General features: G+C 44.4%; 1 long non-coding RNA gene across 1 annotated transcript; it reads right to left on the bottom strand.

Moving 5' to 3' along the window:
• Positions 1–276: 276 nt before the first annotated feature.
• Positions 277–13127, bottom strand: LOC144889963 (uncharacterized). Its single transcript, XR_013622181.1, has 2 exons — positions 13006–13127; positions 277–2593 (listed from the first exon to the last, which is right to left on the bottom strand). It is a non-coding gene; the product is annotated as an uncharacterized LOC144889963 (long non-coding RNA).
• Positions 13128–18171: the final 5044 nt, after the last annotated feature.

Consider the following 18171-nt stretch of genomic DNA (forward strand, 5'->3'; position numbering starts at 1 on the left):
CGCCGTGTTTGTCAGCGGCTGGCGGGCTCTCGAAGAGGCTCAGGGCGCGGGCCGCGGTGGCTGAACTGAGCGCTGCTACCACATGGTGGAAGCGGGTGTCGTCGGCCGTGATGCCTCGCAGGGCGAACAGGGAGTCCGCCTGTGCGAACCAAACCACCGCGTGAGCCTCCCAGAAGGTAGGCAGTTTAAGGGCCACTGCCATGTCCATGTCGGTAGGTCACCAATGAAGGAGCTCGGGCTCCCACGTCGATCGGAAGAATGGACGCGACAAAAAGCTGGAATTCGTCCGAGTTGCTTTATTCAAACAAAACACTCAGGTACTCTGAAAAGCCCGTTTATCGGGCAGCAATATATATACACACATTATCCCGGAGCGTTTGCCCAGGAAAGGCGAGAGGGGGCGTGGCCGAGCGTCCTTGCTGCGGCCTGGCAAGTTGAGGGCGAGCCTGCCCGGGCGTCCCGACCGAGGCCTGGCAAGTTGAGCGCGGGCCTGCCCGGGCGTCCTGGACGAGCCCGGCATGGTGATCGCTCCGCGTCCTTGATAGGTGCAAGGCGATTGTGAAAACCCAGCGGTAGCCGCTACAGTACTTGATTACTCTTGTAGTGTAGCCACATACTGAGACTGTACAAATTAGCAGCCCAAGTACAATGTGATAATATCATTACATGATCATTAACTTCTTACAAACTGCATGAACATCTCTAATAACAGCATTCAATAATTATCTCCATTTGTGATTGGTTACTCTAAGTTGATAAAAAAAGAAAAGTAGGAAAGACAACTGAAGCTGCAAGAAGTCCCTGAAATTATATAGGAGCTTCTTATACTTATGCAGAAATGAAATATAGGAGCTTCCAATACTTTTAGCTAGGCCTAGCCTGAGACAATAGTCTGGAGGCAGTGATGTAGGGATTGTTATGTGATGGCAATACTGTTAGCTACTCTCTAAACCAACATCAACCCTTTCCTGTTTAGGACATTTTTTAGACTAGTTTATGTATATGGACATCCCAGTTGAATGAATGACATCCTATGGGATTATCAGAATACAATTTAAAATGTGCGTTTTGAAAGGAAATGCCAAAGCACATGCATTCGCCTTTTGGGAACATATTTATGAACGTTACAAAGATTTTGAAAGTTAAAGAGTTTATTTTTATTACTTTACATGGGTTCTGCATATTCTACAACACATTGAAAGGAAAGCCAAAGTGAGAAAGTAAATTAGGTTATAAAGTTTCCTGTTATGGAAGCATCCTTTAAAGTAAACGATACTTAGGTAAATGCAACATGAGGCAGGACATCCAGCAACACTAACGGAGAGGAATGAAGTTCGTTCTCCCAAAGTATGACTGAAGTATGAACGATCCAAAAGTGCATTTCTTCATTCACGGACATCGCACACAAGTCAACACAGCAAAATTCCAGCGGTGGATTCACACGGTGCGTCACTGAGGTCGGCATGCGAGCACCGCAGGGGCAACGCCGCTAGGCCCGCGCACACATGCAACAGGAGCGCGGCACATGAGGATACAGACAAGAGATGCACTTAAACCAAGATGGGCAAAAAAACTGGAAAAAAAAAAAATGAAAAAGAAAACTGAAAAACCACGCTGCATAAAAGGAGGATGAATAATGAATGATCGTTTTAAGGCCATTTTCCCCGCTAGAGCGGGGGTTAGCCTTGCGGGCCCCATGACAATCATGGTTCCCTGTTTGAGGCAATGTTTTTATGGCCGGATGCCCTTCCTGACGCCAACCCTTGGTCACGCTCTTACGATGCGCAGGGATACGGTGTACCTATTCTAAACTGGGGTACACACCGGGATCATTCACCCCAGCAAGCTGGTACTCAATTTGCCGACCTCGGAAGGATGACAGGCTGAGTCAACCCCCCTGGCGTTAATTCAGCGATCGACCGGGATTCTAACCCAGGATCCTAGGATCCCAAGCCAGTACCCTAACTGCTAAGCCAACACCACGCTGCATAAAAGGAGGATGACATCAAATACAAATATTTAATGAGTCTTCAACAGCACTTTTAAAAATCAATTGAAGACTAAAAAGTGCATCACAACATTTGAGTAAAAGTGCATGGTTGATTGAAAGGGGTGAATGATGATAGAGAAAAGGAGATTTTAAAAACGTTGGAGGGAAGATGTTTCACCTTCGTTAACAAATTTAACATTAGGACATGAGGAGAGGAGATGAATTCTCCAATTAAGCAAATCGTGCTGACATATATGCATTGCTATCAGATATTCATTTGGAAGTGAAACGTTGCGCCAATCTATGAGCAGCTCGGCCGATCGACACACGAGGACTGTTAAAAGGTAAAATATGAGGTCAGCTTGCTCTGCCCTGGAAGCAATCCGTGTCTCACCGGAGCTTTCCTTGCACGGCAACTTTTCTGCCCTCGGCTAAGTCCAGTCCCTGTGGCGGGCCGTTTTGTGCGAGGTTGCTGGTTCTCCTTTCCTACCACGACAGTGGCAGCAACACAGTCCGGATTGAGCTTGCAGTTGCTTCCGCCATCAAATTCCAAGATGTGGGGCCTTTTCCTACCTTCCCCGACCTTGCTCATGGATCTAAAGCCTGGTCACGCACAACCACACAGACACAGCTACAGCAAATGAGGCTTCCTCAGTTCTTGTTAAGTGCAATAAATCATCAGAATATAATTTGCAGGAAATAAAAAAACAAGCATCCAAGAAGAACATTAGACCACACACGAGAGGTCCAATAAATCTACCGATGCATTTATCAAGCATGGGGCAGATTTCTTGGCACACTTTCCATAACTGCAAGTTCCAGACATCGTGTTAATGCAATAAGAATAAAACAAGATGTCTAAAGTAAGCCACGTCACATTTTCTGTTTGACCAAACGAACATGTCTTTTTGATTTACGACGGATAACATCTTGTTCCCAAACTAATTATTGTTGCTATCAGATATTCATTTGGAAGTGAAACGTTGCGCAAATCTATGAGCAGCTCGGCCGATCCACACACAAGGACTGTTAAAAGGTAAAATATGAGGTGGGCTTGCTCTTCCCTGGAAGCAATCCGCATCTCACCTGAGCTTTCCTGGCACGGCAACTTTTCTTTCAGGATCCATTCCTTTAACCTTTACGACACTTACTTTCTCAGGGATTTTCTATGAAATGGGATGGATTTAAAATGCTGTCATTGAGGATTCACATAGTTCCAAATACAAGCAAATTCGTGGAATCCATCATCGCTGCTGATTAATCCATCATTGCTTTCCCCTTTTAAAACAGCCTGGACACGCTACTAGGTCACCCACCCAAATATGGAAATGCTGATGCTCTTCTCTCAGCAATGGTTGGAGGTAATACATCTCAAACAACATGTCGGAACCGTCTCTCTGGACACATCTCAGCCATCAAATGCAATATGCCAATGTTGCTCTGTTTGGTGAGTTCATTGCCTGCAGCATGCAAGGCCCACTTTCCTACCTGGCTTTCTGACTTCTAATCTCACCCCAGTAGAGGATGGAGCTCCCCAAGTCACTTTTATATTTGGATACAAAATCAAGGTCCATGGAAAGAGGGTGGTAATACAAGGTACAAAGGCAACAAACTGAGAGTGTGGTTATAATGGGACAACTGATGGAAACACACAAAATAATGAATGAACAAGAAAAGAGGAGAGAAAGGAAGGAAGAAAATATAGTCATAAAATAAATGAATAAAGATCACCAGGACTGTCTGCGATGTGAGAGCAACAAGCCTTATGCTTCGGTCTCATCGTGGGAGATTCAACAAAACCAAGGAGACACACACGTAATGCTGAGGTATCAGCCCATCTGGGAGGGCAGTGTTGGACCCAGTATTACTGATCATCGACATAAATAACTTGTCCGATGGTCTGGAAAGCACTTTCCTTTTTGCAGACAACTCGACAGTGTGTCCTTCGGCACTTCATCCTACCAACCGGCAGACGGCAGCTACATCACAATCTGCTGTTCTTGAATTTATTAGATGTTGGTCTCACAAATAGAACCTCTTTCAATACCAGGAAATCTCCCATCGAGCTATGTTCTTCTGCAATAATGGTCAATCAAATCAACCTATCTATTTCCATGGTCAACCAATGAAAGAGATTCAGTCTCTTGTAATTACGGGCCTAGCCATCAGCCACAACCTCTCCTGGGCTGACAATGTAGCAAAGCTGGGTTCAAAAGTGAGCCACGCACTCTAGGCATCCTCCATCGTTCCAAGTCAATCATTGTAATATCGGAACCATGTACAGCCTACAAGGCCTTTTCACATTTCCTATTGGAGTACTGCTCTTCCTTTTGGCCCAGAACCCCAGCATAACATCTGTCTAATGGATTCTGTGAAATATAAATCTCAACATTGTTGGAATCTCCCCTGATGAGGTGGAAAATCAAGACCTGTACTAACATCACAGACAGGTAGTTGACCTCTCCATCTTTAACACCGTTCCTTCAGTCTAGCCCCCTCTATTCTCTCAGTGCTCTGACCTTCCCCAGCTCTGCCATGACACAAATGTTCTTCCAGTAACCCCATTATGGTTAAATTCCCAAATTCCAGAACTCATCTCTTTTGTTCTGCTTTTTTCCTGTCTGTGGAACCGACTTCTGGAGGAGCTTCAATTGTGCTCTTCCCTCCAGGCGATACACCATCATGTCATGACATCCTCCATCCCAACGAGTGGATCCCTTCTACCCCCATTAACCCAATCTAACCGAACCTTCATACTTTCAGGTTAACGAGTTCACTCCAACTATGAGAACACTATGGGAACTACTGAAGCAGTATGCTAACTTGCACTTCCACGAGCCCAGATCTTCAACTTGTTGGGGGAATTAGGGGGATGGGGAGGGGGGGGGGGCAAGAGATTAGTCACGCCAATATTACAAAACGAAAATACAATTTCACAAAATCCATTATTGATAAAGAGCACTTCAATTTCTCACAGCCAACAACCAGGCCAGATTTAATCAATTCAAGGAAGGTCAAACATTGAAAAGGCATTTTGAAAAGCAAAAATGCCTCACACAGACAGGTTCATGTCGCTCAACAAACCTTCATCCAAACACGAGATAATAACAAATAAATAAAGGGCTTTTTTCTGAACACCTTCAATTGATTTTCTCAACTCTTATTAGTCTCACCCCAAAGGGAATGCGAGACTATTTATTGCAATGCCCCTGTCTGTCTCTATATATTTTCACTTTAAAAATGGTTTTATCTGCAACCGCTTGTCCGATCTTGGCAAAAATTTAAACATAGGAAGGACTCCACATGGAGACCATATTATTGCTAATGCTGACATAATAGGTCACATGGTATGGCAGCCATATTAGATTAAAGGAAAAAATTTGGCCATCACTTCTCCAAAATTGCCCAATGAAAAAAAATTGAAACTTGGCATATGTCATCAACACCCCATGAGATATAAAAGGTGATACCAATGACATCAGTGAAGTGGTATCCAGGCATAATTGGTTGAATTAAAATCCTTATCCAAAAATCCAATTTAATGTATCTTATCTATGACCTAATGTGAGTGAAGAATTAAATGTATGGCATTCAAAACCCATGCCAAGAAACTAAGTGGCATAATCGGGTGTATGGATGTTGTTGTTTTCGTTGGCAGCCTGTGGCTGTTTAGTTGCATCATTTCTGGAAGCGCAGCTGTGCCACTGATGCAGTGCCACTGTTACCAGTAATCTGGTACTCATTTGCCGACCTCGGAAGGATGATAGGCTGGTCCACCCGGTGATATTTAACGGGATGACAGGGCCTCAAACTTAAGACCCTAAGATCTCAAGCCAGCCACCTTAACTGTAGATGTAACCCTACCTTAAGGGGGGGTGCACCCTGAAGCTTTGGATCCCTACTCATCCCTAATTTACCAACTGATTGCTCTGAAACCCAATACCGCCCTTCTATTCAGTCTGACAATTGAGTACCAGTTCACTGGTAATTCCCTGCTTGTCGTTGAAGGCGGCAAAAAGGGTTGGCGTCAGGAAGGGCATCCGGCCGTAAAACATTGCTTCAAAAAGGGGACCGAAAAACAACAACAACCACAGTTCCCGAAAAAGGCCAACCCCCGCTTGCGGGGAAAAATGGCCTCTAAAGGTGTTTTTTTTTATTCAATGGTCCACAAGATCGCCTGGTCTTACATTTTGTGATTTCGTATTTTTTTTTTGTTTCAAATCATGGGAGCTCCTGGGGAGGGTTAACCCCAAACTTCGGATCCCTCCTCATCCCTTATTTACCAACTAATTGCTCTGAAACCCAATGAATGAATGATCGTTTTTAAGGCCATTTTCCCCGCTAGAGCGGGGGTTAGCCTTGTGGGCCCCATGACAATCATGGTTCCCTGTTTGAGGCAATGTTTTTATGGCCGGATGCCCTTCCTGACGCCAACCCTTAGTCGCCTCTTACGATGCGCAGGGATATGGTGTACCTATTGTAAACCGGGGTACACACCGGGAAACCCAATACAGCCCTTATATTCCATGGTCCACATGATCATTCAGTCTGACAATTTTTCGATTCCTGATAAGGAAGCTCCCAGAGGGGGGTTCCCCCAAATCTGCAGAGGTCTGAACTACAACCTCAAGAGATGACTGTCAGCCCACTTGGGGGGCGGGGGCTATTTTTTTTGTTATATAATGCTCTTACTCTCTGCACCTTATGTTTCCTTATTAGTGCAGTTCATATGATTATCGTGTCCTTGTGATCGATTTACAACCCCAGGAACTTCCTCAATGTTAGCAGGTAAATAACCTGCAGAAAGACTTGTGTTTGAATGACAAGCACCGTTTAAAAAAAAAAAAATCAAACCGCATTAGGGATGTTTCATGGAAATGCACTGCTGTTCCCACTTCCTTCCCCACTCCCAACCATAAACCCTCCTTCCTGGATGAATGAACATAATTTACACATTCCAAGTGTCATGCCCACTGAAACAATGCACAGGGATGCTCAAACACCTGATTCAGAACATTTGCCATTCAAATAGGCTGCAAGCAGCGCCTTATCTCAACGCCTGGAGCAAGAGGGAGAAGGAGAAGGAGAAGGAGAAGGAGAAGAAGGAGGAGGAGAAGGAGAATGAGGAGGAGTAGGAGAAGGAGAAGGAGGGGGGGAGAGGGGGAGAGGGAGAGAGAGATAGAGATAGAGATAGAGACAGAGACAGAGAACATCTTTCCTCAGAATGACATCACAATAATATGGGCTTCATAAAAGAGTCGGTGTGCACTTTCAATGTAAGGAAAGCAATCAACAACAACAACAACAACATGCATTTTAAAGGCCATTTTCCCTGCTAGAGCGGGGGTTAGCCTTAAGCAATCAAAGATACTTTTAAAACTTCAGGTTCAAATGAGAGAGCGAAGGTGTGTGTCGTTGGTGGAGAGACTGTCAAGCGCCATTTCCTGTGAAACTTCCATTAAACCTTACTCCCTGAATATCTGGAAACAAGTAGAAATTACCTCTCACTTTACCGACGTCTGCCCCAAATCAACTTCTTTCTGCCATTCCATCCCAGCATATTCTAACCGGGTCAGGCGGCTTGTTGCACACGTCCTATAACGAGTCCGCATAACCAGAGGGAGAGCTACAGGTTTTTTTTAACTTACAAACACTCAAATCAACACACTAATCCACAAATCTGTTGGAGTGAACACAAATGCCCGTTAGGAGAGGAGAGCAAGTGGTCTTTCTGCTGCAATGAGCAGAACTTATGAGAGATCTCCATCACATGACAATTGTAGCTTTCCTGCTCATCCCCAAATACTTGCTTTACAGAGGCTTATAAAGAAATTTATTTATCGAGCACATACCTAACTTTGTCGGATTGCAAATCCCACAAGTTATTCACCTTAACGTGCAAAAGTAACTTAGACATGATGAAAGGTCAGAAGGTAAAGAGTAAATACGTTTGCAGGCATTGCACTTCATGATGAGACTTCAAAGAGTTATACAAATGACATACTCAAAAACCAAGATGTGCCAACCTTTGTTAAATTGTTAATAAACAAGGATTTATAATTTCTGCTATATGTTTTAGATATTCAGATAATTGGCCTTAATTGTACATGGGAATCTGAATGCCACACCAGCCTTGGCTTTCTGGATTCTGACCAAACGGTGGTATACCTGCCATATACAGTGCCGACAGAACGTATTCATACCCCGTAACGTTTTCATATTTTGTTGGGTTACAGCCTGAATTTGAAATTGATTGAAATTAATTTTTGTCACTGATCTGCACATAATACACCATTATGTCAAAGTACAATTTCATAATAGAATTTTCTACAAATTAACTAAAAACGAAAAGGTGAAATATATTGAGTCAATAAGTATTGAAACTCTTTGCTATGAGACTCCAAATTGAGCTCCTGTGCATCCAATTTCCATTGACTGTCCTTGCGATGTCTCTACAACTTGATTGGAGTCCATCTATGGCCAGTTAAATTGAATGGACATGATTTAGAAAGAAACACACCTTTCTATACAAGGTCCCACAGTAGACAGTGCATGTCAGAGCAGAAACTCCACCAGAAAGTCCAAGGAACTGTCCGTAGAACTACGACATAGAATTGTGAGGAGGCACAGATCTTGGGAAGAGTATAAAACAATTTCTGGAGTGTTGAAAGTTCCCAAGAGCACAGTGAGCTCTATCATTATGAAATGGAAAGAATATTAATCTACGCAGACTCTTCTTAGACCTGCCATCCGAGTGGAGTGGGGGGAGACAGGGAAGTGGGAGAGAGGGAGTGGAGTAGGGCAGAGAGAGAGAGAGAGAGAGAGAGAGAGAGGGAGGGGAGGGTAGTGGAGAAGGGGAGGGGTATACTTTTGCTAGCTTTTCCCATCACTTTGGATGGGTACTCTGCCGAATGGCACATATAATGTGCGTGTGTCTTTCACGGATGTTAATGAAGCCCAAAGTTGCACTTTAACTTAAATATCTTCTTTCCCAGCTGCAATTTTAAAACCTTCTGCAATTTACAGACCACACGTTGTAAACGCATAATGGATGCCTAAACAGGGTGGATGTGTGGCAGGGCCTTTGGTCAGGACCTTTGCAGCAACAGCAAGTGCTGTTGTGGTATATGGGGTTCACGGTCACCATTCAAGTTTAGAGATGTTCCTGTATATAAATCATGTTACGGATTCGTCACTTTCGTTGTTGTGGTTTTCATCCACTTGAAACATTTCTGGTTATGTATTATTATTATTGGGGTTTGAAGGAAACGGCGATTATTGTTGTTAAAAGGTAAGGTTATTGTTGTTAAAAGGCAAAAAGGGTTAATATTTTAAATGAAACAGGAAACCGGATCGAGAACCGGAAGACGACGAGGGAGAGGAAGAAGAAGGCGTGGCAAGTAAAGTCGGACAAGACGCGTGGCTTCCAGCTCCGTAGCGAGCGTTATCGAACGAAAGTCGAGAGTGAACTTTGAGTTTCCTTGAAAGGAATTTCCTGCGATAGGTGTTATTGCTGGAGGATTGAGAAACCTGCGGTCAGGTTTAGGCATTGAGATTCTGAAGAAACCTCGCCGGGTCACTTCGTCTCAAGTAAGAGCCATCGGCCATTTTAACCCTCGCGCTTCGTTCACCGAAAAAGGTTTTGCTAAGCGTCAGCTTTTCTCACCATCCTGTCGTCTGTCGGGGATGTGTGTGCGCAATCGCTGCGTTTGAAGATTACGTTGCGGTTCTCTGACTGAACTGTTAACGTGCACATCTGGAGGGCGCCTTTGGTTTTGGACCACGTGACGTTCTACGCTTTGCCTAAGCTTACGCCTCGTCATCATCAACGGGGTTTGGGTCTCGATTCGATCTCACTCTGACACTCGCTGGAGGGGATCACCTTTGAGTTATAGAGACATTGAGGAGTGTTCTTTTTCACTCACTTTGAGCGCAGTGAGTTATCTTACTTTAGCTGATGGTACCATCATAAGATATATTGAGTGTACTTTTGATTGCCATTGGTTGTACCGTTATTCTTGTGTGATTTTCAATACAATATTTGTTCGTTTATAATCATTGGTGTGGTTTCACTATTGATTGGTGACACAGAATAACATATTTTTCTGCCGTGGCTCCTCTCGGGGCTCGGAGGTACTTCGCGACCAGGGGGTCGGGGAGGAGCACGTAACAATCATCACAGTATGACTTTCCAGGTGGATTCTTGGGAGGAATCCTCTCTGCTCCAATTACTACAATTAAGCCAGAAATGCTTCCATAGTTAGGTTCCCTTCTCAGGAAGAGGATGTCGTTCGCTCATACATGGTTTTTTTTGAATTTTGTGATTTTGCTTCAGCATGCATGGTGGTGACACAATAACTTTTCATTTTAACTTTCCTTCCATGTTGTGGTTATATTTTGCTGTGATGCGACAAGGAAGGGAGTGTATCAGAGCAATCATTTTTCAATCTCAAGGATGTTGGTCGTAAAACGTTGCGTTTTAAAAGCAAATCTCCTTCCTGCTCCTACAAACCCCAAGGGGAAATTGAGCGATTTGGATTCTGAGAAACATGAGGCAGGGGGAAAGAGACAAAGTGGTCACGTTCCATTTGGGAGGAGGGTTAGAATCTGGGAGGCACTCCCTTACAGACCACACGTTCTTACATTTCCCCGTGAAAGTGAAATGGAAAGGCCTGGCACCTGGAAATGATGAGCATGTTTGTTGCAAAGCAAGGCCTGATATGGGGGTCCAGGTTATACCCTGGTTGTGCATTAGCCTAATGACAGAGCAGGGGTTTAAAATCCATCTGATTTATGCCAGACCTTCCAAAGTGTAGGTGAGGAAACCCATAGTTCAAACTCCAAAAGTTCATGAGTTGCTGTAACCGCTATCCAAGGATAATCAATGCTGTATGAAAGAGCACCCTCAAAATATATTTGTTCCATTCCTGGTATCATTTCCTATCAACATGTATCTCTGTATGTGCTCCACTGCTCCACTGCAACAGATTACACAGCAAAACAGCACATTGCCTAAAAACGTTGTGTTTCCTGTACAATCATTCAGGCCACATAGCTGATTAAATGTATTAAACAACTCTAAGGGGGACATTATTCAACCCGACAGTTTTGCTTTCATATATTTGCAATATTATGATGTTAGATATCGTCATCCGCTTATTGCAGTCAGTGATGCCCCTCTGCTTTGGGGACATAAGGCAGAGCAAATTATGTCTGCAGAGACCCTGGATGAAGATTACTTAGTGCTCAAAAAGTTGGACCAGAGCCTGGCCTTCTGGGCAGCTGCTAGTCGGTGGTGCTTTCAGCGTTGAATATGGATCGTTCTATCTAGGACAGGTTTGTTTTGCGAAGCCAGATTGCCTCAACTTCTTTTAATTCCTTTTGAAAGCAATAATATCTGGGTATTGTACAGTCTAGGCAATGAGATACTCGGTACACAAATATGAAGATCACAAATCAAAGTGATAGTATAGATTGTCCAAAAACCAATGATGAACAATCATCGAGCACATCCTTTCCAATATATTTGACATCGGAAATGATGGATTAATACCTTCACGAAATTCACGGGGTTTGAGTACACCTTGCATCGACAGTGATATTCCAGATGTGCCACATAATTTGCATTCTTATTCTTAATTGGATGCGTCGCTTAGTTTTTCTGTACTTTCTCTCATATTCAATATGATCAATAGAAGATGGTGTAGCAGGCTGCAGATTGGTATATATGCAATGTAGGTTCAAATATCAATTGATGCTTTAATGCAGTTTATGCATAACAAGTGCATAAATACATAAATAAATAAATAAATAAATCATCACGAGGGAATGAAATTGTGATACACAAAAATGATGATACAAGCACAAAAGTTTTTTTTACACGTGACTATTTTCACCGCAAATCATTATCCTTACTCGTGAAGTCTTCCCAGCGAAGGTTGGTATCGATCTGCATCGGTGGACTTGTAGAACAATAGACAGAATCAACAACAAAAACTAACCGCCATGGGACGCAAGGGGAAGCTGATGTTTTGGGGCATTAATCCTTTGTCGGAGCGAATGAGGTGCATTGACTCGTCGCTGGCACCCCATTTTGCTCCGTCGATGCGTTAATATCAGAATCGTCAGCCTCTTGCTTCCCATGGTGGTTACAATATACCTCGATCCACATTCTGTGCATTCCATCCATTTGTCATCATTGCACTAAGTGGCTCTACTTTAAACCCAAAATGATTTTCTGCTCTCTCTCATTCGACAAAACCTAGATGTGGGGTGCGATTTCACCAATTTTTGTGAAAACTTAGCCACAATCTATAGTTTGCAAAAATCACAAAAAAAAACAAAGTGTGCAAGACCATTGATTGCCAACACTTTGCAATACCATCACAAGCCATGCTTCCGACTGTGCAAGGTTCGTTATGATCCACACGACGTTTTCATTTTTGCTTTTCTCATGTTCAAATGTTTGTGGAAGCTTTCCGAAACCTGTCTTTGCAAAATACGGTATATGAAGCATCTCAAGTCATCAGGATGAGGCTGGAGGCAGGAAAACAACGCCCTGTTTGCATAGGCCAGGATTGTGCAAAGAAAACCCGTGGGAAGGTTTTAGGGAAAAGCGGGAAAAGGTTAGAAATTGAGGAATCGCACCGAGAGTGATGGATGGTGCAATGTAGCGTAAATCTGCATGGCCAACTCAATTATTGGTCAATAATCCCACTGGTCACTTCATCTATATTCTGTGATCATGGAGTCCCCCCCGTTTGCACATCGTTCAGGGGTCCATCAATAAAGCCTGTGCGTGGAAGGATAAGATGACGGAGAGAAGCGGGAAGGGGTGGACTTTGAGGAGCTATGCTAAACGACGCATAATTGCAACCACGTGCATTAACATGTCGACTGTTTGCCGTTGTTATAGTTTGACAAGTTCGCTTGTGGTGTTGACACGATTGTTGAGTAATTTTTGTTGTTCTGGTGTATGGTGTGTGTTGATTCATGTTTGTTTTTTTGACACTTACATTTTATAAGTAGCAAATTGGAATGGTTGCACGCACCATGGATGTACATCTCAATCGAAGGTGGCTGGGACTAGGTGGCTCACGTTACCGCAGTCAGACGCTGCACTGTGCTCCATTACAGCACCGCAGCGTAGTTCCCCTTTCAATTATTGATCAATCTAAACGTGCTGAGTGAGTGCAATGCCTACTGCGGTGACACTGAATAAGCATGAAGGGACCTAACTGTGCAATGTTCAGGTTCGGGTCAGTTCGGGCATAGGTTACTGCTGGTATGAGTAAAAGAGTTGGGATTGGGGGTTAGCACTGCATATGTGTTGGGGTTAGTTAACAATCTGTTCACCTGATAGCTGAAGATAACTTTTTGGATTCTTCATCCAATTTTATGGACATTTTATTCCTATGAGGGGGCTTCCAACTATCATGCATGTAAATATGTTGAATTTGTGGAACAAACAAATGAACACACACACACTTCTACTTCCTGCAATAGATGCAAATATGTTCCCAGTGATAATTGATGAAGAAAAACAACTAGAACGGCACTCTACGACGTCACGACTTTGACTGATATGCCTCTGCCCACATTATTACATCATCATAATACTTGTACCAAGTTTGATTAAAATCCCTTCAGCTGTTCTGTAGTATCACATTTTTACCTGACATGACCTCTGACCTTTGACCTTTGATGCAGAAATCAAATCCGTTAAATTGTTCATCATAGTATATACTTGTACCAAGTTTGGTCAAAATCCCATCACTGGTTCACAAATTAGCGCAGTAAAAGAAGGACTTCTGATCTTTGACCTCTTGACCCCACAATCTATTCTTTGTATCTTTACATTATACATACCTGCACCAAGTTTGACTTAGATCCCTTCAGCAATTCTCAAGTTATCCTGATAATGAAAACCTATCACGGACAGACGGGCGGACGGACGTATGGACAGACAACCCAAAAACATAAGACTTTGTTGATGGAGGCATACAAATGTCAAACTTTTAAAACCGTGGACAGGATGAAATTCCAAAATTCTGGCCAAAGCAACGAGATACTCTCCACAATCACTATGCTCGAGCATTCAACAAACTTATCAAAGAGGAAAATGTAATGGATAAGTGGCTCACAGAAGGTAACATCTTCCTCATCCCAAATTTCTTCAGAAACTCCACAACCTCACAAGTATACAGTGCTCTCAGAAAGTATTCAGACCCCTTAACTTTTTTCACATTTTGTTATGTTGCAGCCTTATGCTGAAATCGTTTAAATTCATTTTTTCCCTCATCAATCTACACTCAATACCCCATAATGACAAAGAGAAAACAGGATTTTAGAAAGTTTTGCAAATTTATTAAAAAGAAAAAACTGAAATATCATATTGACATAAGTATTCATACCCTTTGCTATGCCACTTGAAATTTAGCTCAGGTGCCTCCCATTTCTCTTGATCATATTTGAGATGTTTCTACACCTGGATTGGAGTCCACCTGTGGTAAATTCAATTGATTAAACATGATTTGGAAAGGCACACACCTGTCTATATAAGGTCTCACAGCTGACAATGCATATCAGAGCAAAAACCAAGCCATGAGGTCGAAGGAACTGCCTGCAGAGCTCAGAGACAGGATTGTGTCGAGGCACAGATCTGGGGAAGCCTACAAAAAAATTTCTGCTGCATTGAAGGTTCCCAAGAGCACAGTGGCCTCCATAATTCTTAAATGGAAGAAGTTTGGAACAACCAGGACTCTTCCTAAGGCTGGCCGACCGGCCAAACTGAGCAATCGGGGGAGAAGGGCCTTGGTAAGATAGGTGACCAAGAACCCGATGGTCACTGGCTGAGCTCCAGAGACCCTGTGTGGAGATGGGAGAAACTTCCAGAAGGACAACCATCACTGCAACACTCCACCGATCTGGGCTTTATGGCAGAGTGGCCAGACGGAAGCCTCTCCTCAGTGAAAGACACATGAAAGCCTGCTTGGAGTTTGCAAAAAAGCACCTAAAGTACTCTCAAACTGTGAGAAACAAGATTCTGTGGTCTGATGAAACCAAGATTGAACTGTTTGGCCTCAATTCTAAGCGTCATGTCTAGAGGAAACCAGGCACCGCTCATCACCTGCCCAATACCATCCCAACGATGAAGCATGGTGGTGGCAGCATTATGCTGTGGGGGTGTTTTTCAGCAGCAGGGACTGGGGGACTGGTCAGGGTTGAGGGAACAATAAACGGAGCAAAGTACAGAGATATCCTTTATGAAAACCTGAAACAGAGCGCTCAGGACCTCAGACTGGGCTGAAGGTTCACCTTCCAACAGGACAATGACACTAAGCACACAGCCAAGCCAACGCAAGAGTGGCTTAGGGACAACTCTGTGAAGGTCCTTGAGTGGCCCAGCCAGAGCCCTGACTTGAACCCAATTGAACATCTCTGGAGAGACCTGAAAATGGCTGTCCACCGGCGGTCCCCATCCAACCTGACAGAACTTGAGAGGATCTGCAGAGAAGAATGGCAGAAAATTCCCAAATCCAGGTGTGCAAAGCTTGCTGCGTCATACCCAATAAGACTCGAGGCTGTAATTGCTGCCAAAGGTGCTTCAACTAAGTACTGAGTTAAGGGTCGGAATACTTATGTCAACGTGATATTTCAGTTTTTTCTTTTTAATAAATTTGCAAAACTTTCTAAAATCCTGTTTTCTCTTTGTCATGATGGGGGTATTGAGTGTAGATTGATGAGGGAAAAAATGAATTTAAACGATTTCAGCATAAGGCTGCAACATAACAAAATGTGAAAAAAATTGAAGGGGTCTGAATACTTTCTGAATGCACTGTAGACCAATAACATGTCCCCCAACAACATGTCCCCCAACAACATACACACTTCTAATGAGAATCATCACAGAAATGATGTACCACCACCTCACACAACAAGTTGGTCGAGAGGCAGAAGAGAAAGGATGTAAAAGGATGCTATGGAATAATAGACCACTTACTAGTAAACAAGGCCATACTTGAAAACTGCAAAAGACAAAAAAACAAAATGTCCACAGCTCGGATAGATAAAAATCTTTTGATAGTGTTTCACGTTCATGTATAATAACATGCATGCAAGGGTACAAGATCAACCCCAAAAAAATCAAACTGATCAAAAAAGCAATGGAGCTTTGGAATACAACCGATATTACAGCACTCGGAAGGAAAAATCTAAATACCAGGGGTGAAGATACTGTACGTCGCGGGATCTTCTCGGGTGACAGTCTTTCGCCCCTCCTGTTTTTCCTGGTCCTGGACCCAACTAAGCAAACTCATTGATAGGCAAGGACATGGATACAACCTGACATTCAATAGACAAACACCCAAAGATACAGGAAAGGTGACACATCTACTTTACATTGATGATTTAAAGGTCTTCTTGCCAAATGACAAAAGATTGACAGAACGACTAAAACTAGTAAAACAGCTTTCCGAGGACATTCAAATGGAATTTGGACGAGACAAGGGCGCCAAGTGCATATTTGTACAAGGTAAAGCAACAAAAACAGACAACATAAAAATTGACCTGGAAACAACAATACAGCAGTTAGAAAACGACGCATCATGTACATATACCTCAGAGTAGAAGAGGGCCACCAATATGTCCCAAACAAATGCGCAAAACAATCGCCAAAGAACACCTTCGTAGAACGAAGCTGATCCTGAAAACATACCTCTCCCCAAGAAAAAAAAATCAAAGCCATAAGCCAGCTCGCAGTACCAGTGTTCAATATAGCTGCGGAATAATAAACTGCTCACAAGCGGAAATCAAAAAACGAGCAATCAAAACAAGGAAACTCCTTACCATCCACAAAATGTTTTACAAAAACCAGTGCTTCACGAGAATGTACCTGCCAAGATGAGAGGAAGGGAGCGGCCTGATGGAACTCAACCAGGTGCACAGAGTGACGAGTGTAGGACTAGCTGAGTATGTGAAATACTCAACAGACTATTGGATGCAATTTGCAAACAAACATGAACACAACAAACCTGAAAAGGTATCCCTAACTCACCATGCAAATAATTTCCAAAAACAGGTGCGAATGGAAGATGCCGCAAAGGAGGGTGAAACGGCAACAAACACATCCCCATCAATTGCAAAAAAGACAATATTGTAGCGGTTACCGCTGGATGCACACAATCGCCTTGCACCGGCCAGAACACGGCCAGACGCGCCTCTCCCGGGCATGCCCGGACTCACTGTTCCCGGGCACGCCCGAACCTCCCGGGCACGCCCGGTCTCGTCTTTCCCGGGCATGCCCGCTATCGCCTTTCCAGGGCTCGCCCAGAGCGTCCGGGCATGCCCGCTATCGCCTTTCCAGGGCTCGCCCAGAGCGTCCGGGCATGCCCGCTATCGCCTTTCCAGGGCTCGCCCAGAGCGTCCGGGCATGCCCGCTCTCGCCTTTCCAGTGCTCGTCCAGAGCGCCCGGGCACGCCCAGCCTCGACTTGCCAGGCCGCAGCCAAACACGCCCGGGCAGGTCCAGACTCGCCTTTCCAAGGCTCGGCCTTGACACCCGGGCATGCCCGGTATAGCTTTTGCCGGGCAAACTTCCCGACATAAATGTGTATATATATTGCTGCCCGATAAACGGGCTTTTGTCAGAATACCTGAGCTGTTTTGTTTCAATAAAGCAACTCGGACGAATTCCGTCTTTGGTCGCGTCACTTCTTTCGACTCGCGTTGGAGCGCAGCTCCTTCACTGGTGACCTACCGACATGGACACGGCAGTGACTCTTAAACTGCCTACCTTCTTGGAGGCTCACGCGGCTGTTTGGTTCGCCCAGGCGGACTCCCAGTTCGCCCTGCGAGGCATCACCGCGGACGACACCCGCTTCCACCACGTCGTGGCAGCGCTCGGTTCCACCACCGCGGCCCACGCCCTGAGCCTCCTCGAGCACCCGCCGGCTGCCGACAAGTATGACGCGCTGAAGACGCTCCTCCTCGACGCTTTCGCCCTCTCACCGGCGGCACGCACACGGCGCCTGCTCGACCTGCCCGAGCTCGGCGACACGCGCCTGTCCGAGCGCATGGACTATATGCTCTCGTTGCTCGGTGAGCACTCTCCGGATTTTCTGTTCCGCGAGTTGTTCCTTCGCCAGCTGCCTCACCCGGTACGCCTCGCCCTGGCTGGCACGTC

The sequence above is a fragment of the Myxine glutinosa genome, chromosome 1, assembly GCF_964187855.1.
Source record: "Myxine glutinosa chromosome 1, kmMyxGlut1.1, whole genome shotgun sequence".
Lineage (NCBI taxonomy): Eukaryota > Metazoa > Chordata > Myxini > Myxiniformes > Myxinidae > Myxine > Myxine glutinosa.